Here is a 5,910-nt window from a genome sequence, read left to right as displayed (position 1 = left end):
GCACTGATGGGCACCGATAGGTAGCAGTGATGGGTGGCAATAATGGGCACTGATTGGCACCACTGGTGGGCATTGATAGGTGGCACTGGCAGGGGGTACTGGTGGGCACAGATGAGGCAGAATTGCCTCTTCCTCTTCGGGACCGATGTCCTTTGCACATAAGCCGGTGATCGGCTTTTTTTTTTCTCCTCACACTGTCAACATGAGGGAAAAAAAGAAAAAACGATTACTGAGCTTTTGTTTATATCATGTGATCAGCTGTCATTGGCTGACAGCTGATCACGTGGTAAGGGGCCGGGATCGACCCTTACTCGGATCTGTGATCAACCGAGTCTCAGCGTCAATCACAGCGCGCGCAGGGAGCGTGCAAAGGGGAGGCTGTTATATGACGGCCTCCCGGAAATTCAAGTCCGCGCTGTGGCCATCATTCGGCTATAGCGCGGACGCCAAGTGGTTAAAATACACATGACGGGGAAGTGTCCTGGACATGGAGCAGTGAGGACATGTCTGGTCCCAGCTCCGCTCACACCAAAGCTACAGCAGCAGCACACTGGCGATCCTGAGCCTAAAAACGGCTCAGGACATGTCTCAGAGGCGGCGAAACACGTCGCAAGACCCGGGGGCAGATAAATCCTGTCAGGAGCAGCTGGAAACATATTTCCCCGGGACCCGCGGCAAGGCCCCAGAAAAATCCAAGATGGCACCAACCAGGAAAACCTCTAAGCAGTATGCGGCGCTGCTAACACAGCCTACACCGCTGGCAACTTCACCTCAGCCATGGCCTGGATCGGTGAGTGACTCTGTCCCCCTGGCCTCTCCTGGGTCCACTGCCTCACGAGCTGAGGGCTCTGACACAGCAGACCTAATTGAAGATGGGGACACAAAGCGTCATATATGGTCTCTACCTACTAGGGAAGACCTAGAGAGGTTCACAGCTAGGGTGGAAAAAGCTTTTAAAGAGAACATTGCCCAGCTTAAAGAAGACACTACACAGCTAGGTACAAGGGTAGAGACACTGGAACAAAGAATGAATTAAGCCCTCCCCACTATAGCAGCCCTACAGATGAGATGTACTGCCCAAGATCAGAAGCTGGAGTCATTACTGTCCCAACTTGATGATTTTGAAAACCGTAGCAGAAGGGCAAATATTCGCATCCATGGCCTGTCTGAAGCCACTGCGCCCAAAGACATTATACCCTCATTACAGGGGATATTCAAGGAAATCCTGGAACTCCCTGACACTGCGACCATTGAAATCGATCGAGTCCTGAGACCACCTTCTCAAGATGAAGACAACCCGAGAGATATTATATGCAAACTGCACAAATACACCCTTAAAGAGTGTATCATGCAAAAGATGCGCAACAGGCCCTTTTATGATTTTGATGGTGCACACCTCTTTTTCTATCAGGACATTTCCAGGTGCACACTCATGCAACGCCGGGCCCTAAAGCCTGTTTTGATGGCCCTCCAAGAAGTCGGCCTACCTTATCGCTGGGGTTTCCCATTTTACCTGCAGGTGACCAAAGAAGGCCGCTCGGCCACACTACGCACCAGGGAATGACCTCCCCCACTTCCTTTCAGCCCTTGGACTGGACACAGTGGACTTCCCAGACTGGTGCGGAGACTTGGAGGCAGCAGGCTTCTCAACCATCCGACTCCCCCAACCCTGGGTACCAGTCTCGCAACGTCGCAGTCGCAGATGTAGCCGCCACCATCAAGATATGGACACTTCACCTGGCCCTTCTGCACCGAGAGACTGAGGATCCAACCCAGACCTTAAACTCCATCCTTCTTTTCAAACTGAGATGGGTCCCTAATGTCAACCTACAAAGGGATAGATGGCAGGGCATGCAACCGGGGGCCTGAGACTTGACATGGAACAAGATGTGAGCCCAGATGGCCCTGATAGACTGCCATGAACTTACACTAGCCGTTCACTCACCCCATTTTGGCCCTATCCCTGAGACCCTTCATACGAAGCCCCAACCCCGTGGGACTCACTCATTCTCTCGCAACCCCCCCCCCTCCTTTTTATCTTTGAACCACTTCCAGGACATCCGCTGTCCCAGAACTGACAGTATGCGGTGGAAGCGGAGCATACCATCCCTACTACCCCCCCCCCCCCCCCTTCATGCCGGCCCACGACCCCCCTGTAGGCCACCCATATATGGGTTTAGATCCCATTTGGGATGGCAGGGGGACTCCCCAGGCCCAGACTGCAGTTAATTCGAACCGTTGTTTGGATCGCTCTGCTTGTTCCTCTTATGGTTATCACTTTTTAACATTTGTCTCCCCGCCCTCTCCTCCTTTCCTACCCTCTCCCTATCTCTGTTTCCCCTTCTCCCCATACCATGCTCTAGCAGGACGCACCTGGATCTTCACGGCCCACACCGGACCAAGCCACAGAGATCGATGCTATTTAGCAACACCACACCACCATGGTGGATATCAAGGTAATCTCGTACAATGTTCATGGTCTCCCCCCGTATGCATAGCAAATTATGGTGGGAGCTGAAGAAACAAAGCACAGGTTGTCTTCCTACAGGAGACACACTTCACACACCAATCAAAGCCTAAACTGCCCACTCACCTCTACAACCAGTGGTATATCGGTACCTCCCCGTTAGTAAGTCCAGAGGCACTGCAATAGCCATCTACAAAAACTGCCCTTTTCAACACACGGGTAACATGGTTGACCCTCAGGGACGATATGTCTTTCTAAAAGGGAACATAGCAGGTACAAAATACACCTTCGCCACTATCTACGCCCCTAACTCAAATCAACTGACCTTCATTGACACGTTCCTGGAACACCTGGCGGAGTTCCAGGAGGGCACTCTGATACTAGGAGGTGGCTTTAATGTGAGCCCTGACTCCTCATTAGATACATAGCACAGTCAACCTACAAAGTCACATGCCTTCCTTAAACATTTCCGCAACTCCCTTCAGAATGCAGGTTTAGTCGATAGCTGGAGAGTTCTTCACCCCACGGACAGGGACTACAGCTACGTTTCCAAGGTACACAAGGTGTACACTCGGATAGACCTGCTATATGTAGATCGCCCCACCTTGGAGCTCCTACAGGGTTCGTCTATCGAAAGTATTACCATATCAGACCATGCTCCGATCACTGTAACCCTCACCCTGCCCTCAGGCACCCATAGGGCCTGGACTTGGTGACTTAATGAAAATTTGCTGGATGACCCTATAGTAGAATCAAAGATCTCGGAAGCATTGAAAAACCATTTCCTGTGAGAACACCGCTGAGGGCCTTAATGAAAGCATGATCTGGGAATGCCACAAAGCAGTGATACGAGGAGAGCTTATTGCCCGAGGCATCAGGTTAAATTGGGAACGGCAGGCAGACTACAATAGAGTTTTTTCTGCACTTTAACAAGTGTAACTTAAGCATAAAGCAGGGGGAAACCCCAAGGCTTTAAGGGAACTGACTGAACTTAGAGAGCTGTTCTCTCTCTTTTCTGATGAAACGACAGGCGCGACGACAGCTGAGATACCCGTTACACAGGTACTATGAGCATGGCAACAAATGCAGACGTATGCTAGCTAGAGCCTTACGAGCGAAACGAGCCCAGATGCAAACACATAAACTCAGTTCCCGCTCCGGGGAAATGATGTTTCAGTCCTCCAAGATAGATTCAAGGTTCCGTGATTTCTACGCCGTCCTTTACAATTTAGATGCCAATATGACCCCGGACGCTAAAGCAGACAGACTGACGAAAATTCACAAATACCTGTCCACAAATGGGCTGCCGACCCCAACTACAGACCAACAAACAGACTTAGAATCTACCATCAAATCACTGCCCAACGGGAAAAGCCCAGACGGGTTTACTAAATTATAAAAAAATTTACCCCGGCACGCGTGAGCCCTATGTGCAGATACTTCAACTCCTTGGCAAAAGGCGGCAACGTTCCCCCGGAGGCCCTATTAGCACACATATGGTATCAGTTATACCAAAAGAAGGTAAGGACTCCACTGCCCCACAGAGTTATCCCATATCCCTACTGAACACAGACGTAAAAATACTGGTTAATATATTAGCAAATAGACTGAAACACCTTATACCCCATGTAGTACATCCCAACCAAACTGGCTTCATCACAGGACATGAGGCTAGAGACAACTCCATACGGGGGATCCAGCTTATACACTGGGCTAAGAATAGAAATGAACCTCTCCCATACTTGATCCACAGATGCCGAGAAGGCATTCGACTGTATTGATTGGTCCTACCTATGGGAGGTCCTGAACGCACTAGGGATAGGCTCCAATATGCTACCCTGGATACTGGCCCTTTATACAGGGCCTAGCGCGCAGGTCAAAGTTAAAGGCATTTTCTCACCCAAATTCGCAATCAGGAATGACACGAGACAGGGGTGTCCCCTCTCGCCACTTCTCTTTGTACTGGCCCTTGAGCCCCTACTGAGAAGAGTGAGGGCAAACACTAATATCAAAGGCCTGAAAGTGAGCAACGTAGAACACAAACTTTCAGCCTACCCTGATGACGTACTATTTCACGTGACAAACCCCCTGATCTCGTTACCAGTCCTGATGGAGGAACTTCAACATTTTGGGACACTCTCAAATTTCAAAACTAACTACACAAAATCCGAAATCCTGCCCATACAGTTATCCCTAGCCTTTACAGATAGCCTAAAAAGCACAATTTTCCTTCACGTGGGCCAAGACCTCCCTACGCTACCTAGGCATACAACTAACAGACCGATAGGACATGTTATGCACAACGAATTTCCCCAGGTTGATAACTGCTGTCAGACCAGACCTACTGGACAACACTGGACGAAAACTGCCTTTACATGAAAGGTAAACATAATAAAAATGAATGTACTCCCTAGGATACTATATTACATGCAAATGCTCTCTATATCCCTACCCAGAACTTTCTTTGCCCAACTGTCCAATATGCTCATCAAATTTTATATGGAACTCACGAAAATCGAGTGTAGCCCTGAGAGTCCTGAATCGCCCAAAGCGCTCTGGGGGTCTGCGTTCCAGACCTACTCAGATACTACCAGGCTATTGCCCTCCAGAGGATTCTAAACTGGTGCTTCCACGACCAGTCTAAGCTCTGGGTTACCATGGAGAAGTGCATGGCAGAGAGGAATTTATCATAGGCCCCGTGGCTCAAGCGGGAACACAGGGGGCTGTCAACAGACACATCCCCTTTGATGTGCGCTATGCTCAGAACATGGGGCCATCTCAATGGAGTACTGGACTTGGCCCCCCCCTGTTTCCCCGCTAGCACCTCTGGGAGGGTTTCTTTGGTTTCCCCCTGGGGAACACGCAGGCTTCTTTGGAGCCTGGGTAGACGACAGGAATGCTAGTTGTGGAAAATTTCTGAAGGATGGCAAAATGATTCCCTATGAATCTCTGATGGCCAGACCCGGGAGACCGCAGATGAACTTCTGGAGGTATAGACAGTTACACAATTTTTTCGGAACACACAGCAGTTATATAAAATACATCACATCACTCAGTCCTTTTGAGGAATTATTCATAGCAGAGGAGCCAATCCCCCAAATGGTTTCAGAACTTTACTCACTACTGGGAACCTCGGCCTCCAAGCCCATCTTCAGTCACGCCTGGGAGAGAGACCTAGGACAGGCCTCAACTGACATATCTTTCAGCTCACCCACTCCAGCTCCGCAGATTCTAAAATGCAGGAGACTAATTATAATTGCTGTCACGCTGGTACAGGGTCCCGGCTGATTTGGCACGGATGTACCCTACAATCTGAGTGGTGCTGGCCGGGATGTGGAGGCCGAGGAACCCTGTTACACTTGTGGTGGGAATGCCTACTGATAGCACTTTTCTGGCAAGATGTTAAAAGTCAAGGAAGTCCTGGGCATAGATGTCCCCCTCTC

This window comes from Aquarana catesbeiana, linkage group LG03 (genome assembly GCF_042186555.1).
Source record: "Aquarana catesbeiana isolate 2022-GZ linkage group LG03, ASM4218655v1, whole genome shotgun sequence".
Lineage (NCBI taxonomy): Eukaryota > Metazoa > Chordata > Amphibia > Anura > Ranidae > Aquarana > Aquarana catesbeiana.
This window is presented reverse-complemented; position numbering follows the sequence as displayed.